The following is a 12,358-nucleotide window of genomic DNA, read 5'->3' on the forward strand; positions in this document are numbered from 1 at the left end:
AAAAAAAAAAAAAGTTGTAACCGCTGGGCAGACTTGCATTATTGTTTACACAGTGTGGTATTTTCAGCAGTTGGAAGCTGAAACCTTGCATTTGGCTCGAGAGGTGTGTTTAAAGGCAGTAGTCCTCTCAAAGCACCTCTGTATAGCTTTACGCTCAGGCAGGCCTCTACATTGCCAGCTGATTGCAGAGCACAGTTCAGTATTCCAGAAGGAATAACCTTGAACCTACTTCCAAACGATTTTTTTCTACATGTTCCTGCTGTCTGCATTCTCTTGCCACCTGACCCTTCTGCCTGTGGCTGGCAAAGGCACACTGTGAACTAAGAAAAGAAAGTTGCCCATTATTTTTTTTCCAATCTCATTGTGACCAAGCACGCATAAATCCTCAGTACATTGTCTTATGAAAGGCTGCGCAACAGCACAATTTGTAAGAAATTGAGCAAATAGCCTATTAATAACAGGAATATTTCCTCTGCAGTTTGAACAGTCTGTGCCACCCATGATCAAATGTTAGTAAGATAAGGGAAGTTGTAAATTCTGCTTTTTAGATCAATCACAAGTTGCACAAACATGCACATCAACATTGACAGCAGCAGATTTGCTTGGCCAGAATAAGAAACGTTGGGTTGAAAGGCCGTGTATCATGGTGTCTTGGGGACAAACAGAAGGCCTGTCTCACACTTGTCTTAAAAGAGTTCAGGTTTAGCTATAACCAAAACTTCTCTGTCTCAAACCACCATCACAGTGTTTTAACTTTATTTCATCATGTTTTCCTTTGGCTTGGGTTAAGCCCTCTTTCATCCTCCGGGAGTGCAGTTATGGGCATTCTTGGGAAGCAGCCTGGCAGAAGCATTATCATGCTCTATCTGGGCTTCACATCAAATGACACTCACATCTGTTAACTGGCAAGCTCATTTTCTGCATCTGGCAATGCTTTGCACGTTACTTTCTGTAATACTGCTTTCAGTAGTAACTAATTGCATACCTGGCCATTACTCATTAAACTATTCAAAGTAGTAGGGAGATCCTGGCCCTTTTCATTCAAAGGCAATAGATGAAAGATCTTGGTGTATTGAGGAAAAAGAGCCCGGCAGTCCAAATTATTTTTTTCAGTATCCTTTTGCACACAAACATCACAGCTGCCCAGGGGCTGATCCATCAACTTATGTGACAGCATGCAGAGCCTTACTTTGCAGCTATGTCACCTCTTGGCTATTTGCTGGTGTGAAGCAGAAGCATTCTTCATGCTGCCCACAGGCAAAAGTCAGTGTATTGTTTACCCACACAAGCCTCAAATTGTTGAAGACAATCTCTGTTTCAGATTCCATCTGAAACAACGGAACAAGATTTTCATTGTTTACAGCTTAACTACTATATGTCAAGCACAGATCTGAAAGTCAGCCATCTCAAGGACAATAACACTTAGTTTCCTTACATGGCAGCTTGAGACAACAATTTCAGTTTAGAAAAATAGTCCAAGCTCCTTTGTCAAACATTTCTTTAGATACACAGGATATATAGAGAAGATATACAGAAGCAATCAAGTCAAAGAATTGGTTGGCAGAGGTCAAGGTATACTTCGATACAGAAAAAATATGTGCTCTGTTTCTGCACACTTCAGAGTTTCTCAACAAAGTGAGTGGCAGACACTGTGTAACGCTGGACAGTACACACCAAAAGTAAATTCTGAGCTTGTAGAAGTGGGAGTTGGATTTTTGCTGATTCACTGCCTTAGCAAGATCTTAGCATGTGACTTAGGCACCCAGGTCGACCTTTGTCAAGAGGCGTTCCTCTGCATGGGCAGAGGTCACTGCAGTCAGACAAGGCAGAGCGTTGAAGAATGTGCAGTGTTTCATTGATCATCTATAGAAATGGTTCCCCTCTGGCTTTAAAACGCTTGGTTTCTTAATGGTTAGAGTACTAACACATCTGAGTTAGAGCGCAACGCCCGATCTAAATCCAGCGAGCAAGAGAGAGCTGAATATGCCTTAAATATTACAATAACAGAAACACGGCAGCCTTTCTTCAAAGCTCAAAGTCCTGTAAATAAGATAAACCACACATCCGTTCAAATATTTGTTACAGAGAATTTCATTCCACCCACCCACAGCCTTTGGTGCAATTCAGCTTACAGACTTTGGGTAAACACAACAGTAACCCCAAACTTGGCTCCAAGCTCCATCACGTGCCTGGAAATTTGACACTGGCCTCAACTGTTTTGAAAGCCATTTGCTGAGAACATCTGGGCTCCACTTGTTCTATGAGAAATCCTGCACACAGAACTCTGACTGCAAACCCCTCCCGCAGCTCCTTGGGTGAAACACTGTTCAATTCCTCTGTTGTTTCTTTTAGGTGAGCAATTTCCTGGGGAAACTCCAGTTTTAGGCAGCAGGCTTCACAGAGTACTTGCAGCTCTGAATGCAAATGGCCGGTTACGCAGAACTGCCAGTTCCTGGAAGCACAGTCCGATGGCAGAAACACAAAGGCTAACAGAAAGTTACTCAAGGAAAACGTGCTTGAGAGACAGTCAGCAGCTCTGACATAGAAAAGTCCCAGAGTATCTGTAACAAATCTGTGCTTTATAGGCAAGTAATACAAGACCTATTTTGGACAGACATTTTTTCTAAGAGATTAGAATTCTTATGCCCCCCCTCCCCCCAAATATTTTTGTACGGAGACAGTCTAAACTGACTGCCCCAGGAGGTTACACTTCTTTAATTTGTTCAGAATATCCTTCTAATTGAATTTGTCTTCCTTGGCATGTGTTGGTAGGAAAAAGTGCTTAGGGGCTTGAGGGTGAGGAAGAGCAACGTTAATTAACATTAAAATAGTTCTGCCTGCTCAGCATGGCCAGAAGCAAAATTTGGTGGATTTACTAGCATGTACCAACCCCATTTATCCTAATTTGAAGGCTACATTACCTGTGAGTCAGAAGCTCTAGATTTTATTCCTATTACAGCTTGTGTACGAGGTGGACGTACTGTAGCTGCCATAAGACAGATTTACCTAGTAGCAAAATCCAGAATTAGTGTAACATCAGTGGTCCTTCTTTTTCTAAAGGATGTGATTTCATTGGGTAATCCATCAGAAACTAACCATGCCCCCATCCTGTCTGTCCTTTGGCTTGTCAGCTGAGGCCATCTGAGGTGCAGCCATGTAGCTCTTCTAAAGCTTCCCTGTCCCATGGCCTTGCACCCCAGTCAGGCTGCCCACCTGCCTGTGCGTGTTCATATTGGTAATTATTGTCCGTTGCCAAGACACCGTTTTGACAGTTTGGGTCTTAGTGGTTTAACTGGACAGGGGGAAATAAAACAAGGAAAAGGTGCCGGTAGGCTATACTGAGGCAAGACTTGACTAGTAATATAACATAGGATTGGATATGAGGACTGTGCATAAATTCATCAGATGTTGTTATCTCTGGGCATAGTCCAATGTTGCAGCAACCAGAAAAATACTCCCAGGACTAGCCACCTGGCCCTTGCAGCCAGCCACCTGGAAAGGCAGTTGCACGTATGTGGTGCTCCAGAAAGGAGTATATGCATTCCTAAGCAGTCACATTGGGCTTTTTCAGACTGTAGCACTAACTATGCTGGCAGATTCTGTGTAGAATAGACCAGGACGAATCATTAAACCCAGATGGACCATCGGGCTCTTATACCTTGACAATCAGATAACACTGTCCTGTGATTTAGGCCAGCATTCTGGAAAGAGGCTCCAGTCAAAAGCTCTTACTATCAGTCTCATGAGATAGCAAATAGGCTCTCATCTAGGACAGTTGCCAGCTTCATTTCAGGTTTAGGAAGGTTGGTGAAATACTTAACCTGACCTCAATCGTCAGTCCCTCTCCTCGGTTGCTCGATCTTATAAGCAAGCCTGCTCAGTCATGCATGGACACACTTCATCAAACTTGTCTCAATAGGCCAGCAATGACCAAGACTGAAACCAGTCAAATCAGGAAGTTCCCAGTCAGACAAGAAAACAGATTTCTGCTCCTCGCATACTTCACACAGGCTGGACTCCTTGCTTGTGCTTGGTGCACTTGGTTGCTTCTGAAAGCTCACGGACATTCTTCAGATATGGACTCACTCTGGAATGGCAAAGGCTGAACTCTTCAGGAACAAAACATATGGGCTGAACATCTCCCTATGTAGCAGCTCCTTACTGTCCTACTGGGGCCTTCACAGAGGTGACCATTGCAGATATTGGCACGATGTCTGTATTCTTCCACCACAACGGGAGTTGGCCCCCCCAGTTCATGCCAGAAACAGCCCTTCCTGATGCCATTTCCCTTAGGGAATACGTATTTTCCTATGGTCTGAATGGGCCACCTGGGCAGCTCCCCTTTTCCCACTGAACACCTAGGACTTGGCCAAGATGCCAAGGATTCTGAGCTGTGAAGATATTAAATCAGGCCTAAAGCAGAAGTGACTGTACTGATTTCTCTTACAAAGCATTTCTCCAGTCAGGAGGTGCAGGTTGAGCAACAGGCTGACATCAGCTAAAATCATGGGGTGGCAGAGGGAGCAGCTCAGATGTTAAACCATGTGGATGTTACTGAGGTCACCATGTAAGACACAAATTCCCTGATCGAGGAGAAAAATAAGCTAGAATTGCAGCATTGTTACTTAATCCAGGAAACTCTTGTCAGTAAAATCAACTAGAGGAACTAGTCCCGCATGATCACACAGCAAAAGCTACCAGTCTTTTACTGGAATTCACAACTGCCTGCATCCTTGGCCATAATGAGTCTTAATTAGCAGTGAATACTGCCTGACACAGGCAATTCCTGCTTCTTTCCCTGCCCCTAATGCTCTCACTATAGCCAGCCCTTCGCTCACTCGTTATCCCAAGTGCCACAATTTCAGAAAGAAGGGTCAAACGGATTTTTCCATTAAACTTTGTTCTCATTTAATACCTACTCTCATATCACATTGCCTCTCTGATCAGTCAGTTCAGACCTGCTGACAAGAAACAGGCTGTCCTATTGCCCTATTAAAAAACACCTTTGGATTTAAGAAACCTAATGAGCCAGAACCACTCATGCATAGTTTACCAGCAATTGTGACTGGTGTTAAATATAGACAGGTAATGTTTACTGATCATACTGTTTGAAGTGTAGAGTAGCGTTTAGATGGAATATAAGTCTCTACAAAATACCTCCACCATTTATCCATCTTCTTTATTTGTCCAGAAGCTCACTTGTTTAGAAAAGCCTGTGTTGACGTGGCATGTCTTCTCTAACTTCATCATCTTTTCATATTCTTGGAGTCAACTGGGCCTACCTCCCCCTCCGTAAACATGAACATTTCCAGATGAGCAGAATGGACCACAACTGTCAGCCTTGAAAGAGAAGGAGACCACTCATATCAAGTGTTTGCCTCTGAAAACCCTTCTCCTTTGCATCCTACTCTTTCTAGTGTGTGCAAGGCCTCATGTCATCACAAACTTCCTCAGGTGGGAAGGGTTCAGTATCTACTTGCTTTACTGTAGAGGTCAGAAAGCTGCTTGATCCAGAAGTGGCTCAGTACAGGAGAAAGGAGTTCTTCCTGAACAACTTCAGCCTGAACTGCCCCATCACATCACAGTGACAGTCACACAGAAGCCTACAAAAACAAACCTCAAAGGAACTAAGCTGTAAGTTCAGGTGGCTGAAAAGGAAGAACAAGGGACTGCGAGAACTATTTTGTCTCTGTAGCCAAATCCAGCCTAAGAAACACCAGTGCATCGTGAGACTGAGAAACAGGAAGAAAAAAAATGACACCGTTTTCACTTTACATCAACCTAGAAAACTTTTTTTTTTTTTTTTTTCTTTTTTCCCCACCAGATCTCTCAGAAGCGCCTTCTTCTGGCAAGGCATGGTAGGAGCAGTTCTACTATTTCCCCCACATCACCACCAACACAGGGCTCCTTATAATCAGGCAGACCTTTAGTCTCAGTCAGATTCTATTTACCTCTTAGGTGAGAATATCGGAATTGAGTAAAACAGCATTTGTGAAAGCAACCAAACTAAGGCTGGGAAGCAGAGTCTCTTCTTGACCAGCATGTAACCTTCATTCATTTTCTTCCTTGAGAAAGGGTTAATATTTCATTTTTAGGCAACACATTTTGCCTGATGTCTGCAGTAGCCAAACAGGGAAACACAGTGTTCATTTGCAAGAGCAAATTTTTTATTACTTTGGGAAACCAGGGGATTTTCCTTGCTTTATACTACAAGTTAGAATTCAGGACAGGGAGGAAGGACAGCAGGAAGCTGCCAGCGCTACCCTCCAGGATCATTACAGTTTGCATTGCTAACACACTTACCTAATCCTGTCATTGAAAAGCAAGAAGGCTCATTTTCCTATAAATACTTTCCACTTTGTCAGTCTTCATATACATTAGCTCTGCTTCCTCAGGATGTACAGCACTGTCATAACTCATCTGAGCCTTCTTTCCTGCAACAAAACAGATCCGAGTGACATTTCCCTCTCACCTGACTGCCAGAGGCTACCTGTAATGTCAGGGCATCTCCCCACTCTTAGGCCTTGCCCAGCCTGTGACTAACAGCTACAGTGCAGGGGGCTGCTCTGGGAAAAAAAAATGTGCAGGTTTGGCTGTGCTGATGCTCGCTAGACCTGTTCCTGAGGTCAGGGAGAGAGGACTTGAGGAGTATGGGCACAGCACCTGGTGCTTGAGATGAGCAGCAGCCTCAAAGCCTCATGTGCATTCATACCCTTTCTACCTACCTCCCTACTTTGTTTCTCCTGCTCCCACCATGGGCTTGCAGAGCTCTGCAGTTTGCCTGCACTCCTCCTAGTCCAGCTCCTGCCCTTGTTCACAGTCTTATTGGTTGCAAAGTCCAAGTTGATTTTCCTGGAAGTGGCACCTGTGGCTAGATCCACTAGCGCAACCAGAGATTTGTTTCTTGTCATTGTTTTCATTTTTGCTTTGTCAGGTCTGCATCTCAGCACTGTTCTCTTACCATCTTCTTCTTATCATCATAACACAGAAGTCTTCAATCAGTTAGCCCAGCTGGAATAAACACTCCTGCATGCTCACGTGCCCTCTCTGATGAGTGTGACAGATCAGACTCGGTTTCCATCAATTCCTACCTTTATTATTCATCGTTGCACTGGAAAAGGCCCTTCATTAGAAGCTCTTAAAAGAGCACTCTCCTAACACAAATCCTTACATGTGGCCTTTGTAGCGACAAACTGCCTTCCTTTTCCTCCCTCTCCCCTTCCTTAGTTTACCACTAACCCGGGGATTTGCTGAGGGGACATCCATCCCCTTGTGCTGAAAAACAAAATAGTTTTCAACTGTACTTCCATACCCACAGCTGAAAGAATTTGCACCTCTTTTTAACTGCCAGAAATGTCAGTCTGAGACATCTGAAGTCCATTTGCAATCATTAGATCATTTATAATCATCCGTTTTATTTGATTTCTTGCCAACAGAGGAAGCCTGAGTAACCAGCACAAATTTGCAGCCAGATGTTTTGATAAGTAAATCTGACTGAGTGAGCTGACTCTCACCTTGTGCTTGCTGATAGGATCACCATTTCTGAGAACATGTCCCTTGTCAGTGAAATGGGGACTTAAAGAGCTCTGTCAGAAACAAGAGACATCGTATCAGAGGTCCAAGTCACCTCCTGCGCCTGCCTCTTCCTTCAGTCTATAGGCATCTGGAGTACCAAAGAAAGGGAGCGAATCAACTACCTTTGTGCTGGCGTCTCAAGTAGAGGAGCATCAGTTCATACAGTTGTAATATTTCCCTGCAGGTGGCACATTCCCCTCAAGGACTATGCTGCAGTTCAGTGCACACAAAGCTCTGTAGGTCCCTGGGCCCTGCGAGGGCCCCAAGCCCCCTTGGCTGTAACCTCACGGATGCACAAAGCCACGGTGCTATCACCAGCACTGCAGGTGGCACAGCAGCTGCATGCAGTTGATGCCAACACAAGGTCCCTGTGTAGGGGAAACTTTCCCATTTGGGAATACTCCTGTCCTTGTGGGGACCCACTCTCCATGGGCACAGCTCCAGACTCAGCTCAAGGACATGCAGTGCCCAAGAAGGCTGGCTCATACCAGGGAAATATTGTACCAAGCTCCCATGCTGGGGATGCATGATGCCAGAAGAGGAGCCAAACCTCATATTAGGGCACAAAGCAGGCTCAGAGGACAAAGCAGGTCTGGGGGACATCAACAAGCCAAATATCTGTTGGAGGGACAGAACAGCCGGGCATACATTTCAGCCGGTTCCTATACACTGATGACATGTTCCTCCTCCTAGTGATAGAGGAGCATACGAGCAGAAGTGCTGTGCTGGAGCTCTCTCTCACCTGGAGGGGCAAGCAGAGAATGGGAACCTCAAGGGCAGCCTTGGCTGCAGTGCAATCACCAGTGGAGTTCAGCATCCTTAAGGCACCAAACAGGGCACATAGCAAGATCAAAGCTCACGTCCCTGGGCCTCAGAACAGCAGAGGCAGGCCTTCACAAAGAGATCCTTATGAAATTAGTTTACCAGAAAACAGAAGCCCAAATACAGTAATGAATTAAAAAGACTGACATGTCTACTTAAGAAGAAAAAATGCGTGTCCCCACAGGCACACAGGTGCAGGCACGCTGCCACACGCTGTGGTTTCACCCGGCAGGCAGCTGAGCAGCACCCGGCCGTTCGCTCACTCCGCCCCTGCCCCCAGTGTGCCATGGGGGAGAGAGCTGTAAACAGACTCGAGGGGAGATACAAACAGAAAAGGGCAGAATTGGAAAGCCGTTACAGAAAGTCAGATGATAACTGTAGTGCATGCATCTCCACACACAGTCTCAGCCTTTTCACACACGTTCGGAGAAGCAAAGCTGAGTAAGCTGGCTCTCAGCCTGTGCTTGCTGGCAGGATCTCCACTTCTGAGGACACGTCCGTTGGCAGAGGGAAGAGCACACACATGAAAGAGCTCCCTCTGACACAAGAGACATCGGGCCAGGGGTCTGAGCCACCTCCTGCACTTGTCTGTTACCGCAGTCTGTAAGGACCCGCAGGGGCAGAGGTCAGGATTCCCATCCCTGATGTATGTTCCGATGGAAGGTGCGGAGCAGCCGTCCCTGGGGTTTCAGTGAAAGTCCGGGAACGGGCTGTCCTGCCCCATCAGCTCCGTGCCACCGCAGTGTGCCGCTGCCAGGAGGAATGGCGGCCTCCTGGCTGGCAGCACTGGTCCCTCCCGCGCAGGCCGGGCCTTCCCACCGGGGCCTCTCAGCTGGGCCCGGAGCCGTGCTGCAGTGCCGCCTGGTGCTGCTGGCAGAGCTGTATGCCCGGCCCTGCCGAGCCCTGCTGCCTCCTGGGCCGCTGCTGCCTCCTGGGCCCCGCTGCGACCCGCTGGGAGGCCGTGCTGGTGCTCTCGTGAGAGCAGGGCAGGGCCGGAGCTCTGCACCACGAGCACAGCGCGGCAGGAGCGACGCCCGGGTGCTGTCGGCATCTCCGTCCCGCACGTTGCATCCCCACACCCTCAGCAGGAGCCCGGCCCTGCAGCCGTGATCCCAGGAGCCCCCGGTGCCCACCGAGCCGTGCCACCACGCTGTGACCCTGCAGCGGGGCCGGGCGCTGCCCCACGTCCCAGCCCTGTGGACAGGCAGGGTTTCGCTTTTGAAAGCGCCCGCACACCCATCGCACACTTCCTCCTTCCCCAGCACCGGGCTGCATGCGGGGACACGGGCAGGGACAGCTCAGCCTGCAGCCTTCCTTCCACTGCAGAGTTGGGGTTTCTGTGCTGTCCTCGCAGCAGCCGCACAGCCCTGGGACTGCAACAATCTGCAGCTGTCCCTGTGTCTGCTCCTGCAGCGGCGATAGCAAAGCGGGGCAGCAAGACCTCTTCCTGCATGCTGCAGGCTCAAATAGAAGAGCATCATCTTATGCACTGCATTGCTTCTGTGCAGGTGGCACGGCAGCTGTGTGAGGTCGGTGCTCACAATGGGTCCCTGCATGGAGAAAACATCCCCTCCTGCCTGTGCTGCGGGGAGGATGTTGGGTCCACTTGTACCCAGATGCAGGCAGTGCTGTGTCCCAACAGCTGATGCAAGGGCCCCGCTGCCAGCATGGGACCTTATTCACCCCCACTGCTGCCTGAGGAACCACAAAGGCAGCTCTAGGGCCGCACTATAATGTGGTACGCACTAGAGTGCAGAGGGAGTCAATTTTTGGAGTCGGTCCTGTCCCTGTGGGGACCTTCTCTGCATGGGCACAGCCAGAGCCGCAGCCCATGCTCAGAGACATGAGAACCCAGGCAGGTGGACTCCCCTTGGTGACACACAGGCAGTGAGCCCCGTGGTGGGGCTGCGTGATGCCAGAAGCGGAGACAAGCCTCATATTTGGGCACGAAGCAGGTTATTGGAGGCTGGGACCCGGCAGGCGGCTGATAACCCTGCTGATAACGGCTCCCACCGCACCTCGCCATCCCCATTGGCTCCTGCCAGCAGGGGCTGCTGCCTATATCTCCCCCTCCCCATCCTGAGCTGCAGGCTGTGCATGTGGGGCATGATGATGCCTGCCGGGGTGCTGGGGTTGCTATTCTGCGTGCAGCTCTGCATGGGTGAGTCGTGGGGCAGTGGGGTGGCCGTGGGACGAGAGGGAAGCAGAGGGGCAGGGTTGCAGCCATGGGACGGGCAACCCCAGGCTCAGCCACCTCCCCGGGGTGCCCACAGGCAGCGAGGAGCTGCGGCTGGTGGATGGCGGTGGGCGCTGTGCCGGTCGGGTGGAGGTGAAGCACGAGGGTGAATGGGGCTCCGTCTGCAGCTACGACGTCGACTGGGACACGCGAGAGGCTGGCGTCGTGTGCCGGCAGCTGGGCTGTGGCACAGTAGCCCATACGTCCCCATATGCCCCATTTGGGCAAGGCAAGGGACGCATCTGGCTGCATCCATACTTCTGTGACGGCACTGAGACTAAGCTGCAGAACTGCCCCCACTTTGGCTGGGGCAAGCACTTCTGTGGCCATGAGTGGGATGTTGGGGTGATCTGCTCAGGTGAGTTGGTGTATCTGGGATTGGAACAGAGTGCCAGGACCTCCTGTGCAGAGCTGAGACCAATCTCTATTGCTGGAGCAGAGGCGCTGGAGCTGCGGCTGGTGGACGGTCAGGGACCGTGCGAGGGGAGAGTTGAGGTGAAGCTGCGGGGACGCTGGGGAACGGTGTATGACGATGCCTGGAACATGGATGATGCTGAGGTGGTGTGCCAGCAGCTGGGCTGCGGCTCGGCTGCTCACACCAAGTTTACCTCACAATTATCACAAGACCACAGTACCCTAATGTTGGTCTTTATCAACTGCAACGGAAACGAGAAGGCCATCTGGGACTGTAACATTAAGCATTGGGGTCCCTACAATAGTCCTGTTGTATTATAACACACTGTGGTCTGCCAAGGTGAGAGCTGGGGACATGCAGCACAGTGGGGAACACATCACCCACATCCCCCAGCCCAGCAGCCCGCCTCTCCTGACAGGGTTCTCCCGTCTGGTCGGAGGGGACAGTGAGTGCTCAGGGAGGCTGGAGGTGCGGCAGGGCCGGGCCTGGGTCAGCGTCTGTCACGGCCACGTGGACCTCATGGCCGCCCAGGTCGTCTGCAGAGAGCTGGGCTGCGGTACAGCACTGGCCCTACCGGAGGCTGGACATTTTGGGGCAACAGAGGGGCCATTCTGGCATGGCGCCTTTGAGTGCAACGGCACCGAGCCCCTCCTGTCCGCTTGCACACAGAGGCCTCCTGACATCCAGAACTGCACCCAACCCGCTGCCATCATCTGCTCCCGTAAGTGCAGGGGTTGTGGATCTGTATCAGCACCATGCAGTGCGGTGTAGGTGGGGGGGTCCCTTGCTCCACCAACCCCAGTATCCTCTCTCTGCTGCAGCCTACACTGGGTTCCGGCTGGCGAATGGAGATTCAGATTGCACTGGGCGGGTGGAGGTGGAGGCACAAGGGGTGTGGAGGCCCCTGTGTGCCACTGCCTGGGACCTGCCTGACGCCCATGTCCTCTGCCACCACCTGGGCTGTGGCTCTGCCATATCCCTGCCCCCCCCAGGCCATTTTGGGACAGGGATGGGGACACTGCGACGTGATGCTCTCAGGTGCAGTGGGAATGAGCGGCACCCAGGTGAGTGCCCTGTGGAGGTGCTGGGGCAGCCCGCCTGCCCAACTGGGCACACCGCTGCCGTCAACTGCTCAGGTGAGTGTGGGGAGCAAGGGGAGCTCCAGTAGGTGGGGAGCAATGCCTGTTCCCACTGCACAGCCAGGCTGTTGCAGGTGTCACCAAGCCCCTGAGGCTCCACGGTGGGGAAAGCCGTTGCGACGGACGGCTGGAGGTGGCCGTGCGTCCCGGTGTCTGGGCCCGTGTGTCTGT

At 50.3% G+C, this 12,358-nt stretch overlaps 1 long non-coding RNA gene and 1 pseudogene across 2 annotated transcripts; one reads left to right on the top strand and one right to left on the bottom strand.

The window, feature by feature from the left end:
- Positions 1-6: 6 nt before the first annotated feature.
- On the bottom strand, positions 7-9,478 carry LOC104911055. 2 transcript variants are annotated; one of them, XR_004159860.1, is made up of 3 exons: positions 6,726-9,478; positions 3,097-6,434; positions 7-3,006 (listed from the first exon to the last, which is right to left on the bottom strand). It is a non-coding gene; the product is annotated as an uncharacterized LOC104911055 (long non-coding RNA). The 2 variants fall into 2 exon arrangements; XR_004159861.1 differs by having other exon boundaries at positions 7-2,452; positions 2,922-3,006; positions 3,097-9,478.
- An 829-nt stretch (positions 9,479-10,307) lies between these two features.
- LOC104911081 overlaps positions 10,308-12,358 on the top strand; it is a 25,138-nt pseudogene continuing 23,087 nt past the window's right edge.

This window comes from Meleagris gallopavo, chromosome 5, assembly GCF_000146605.3.
Source record: "Meleagris gallopavo isolate NT-WF06-2002-E0010 breed Aviagen turkey brand Nicholas breeding stock chromosome 5, Turkey_5.1, whole genome shotgun sequence".
NCBI classification, from domain to species: domain Eukaryota; kingdom Metazoa; phylum Chordata; class Aves; order Galliformes; family Phasianidae; genus Meleagris; species Meleagris gallopavo.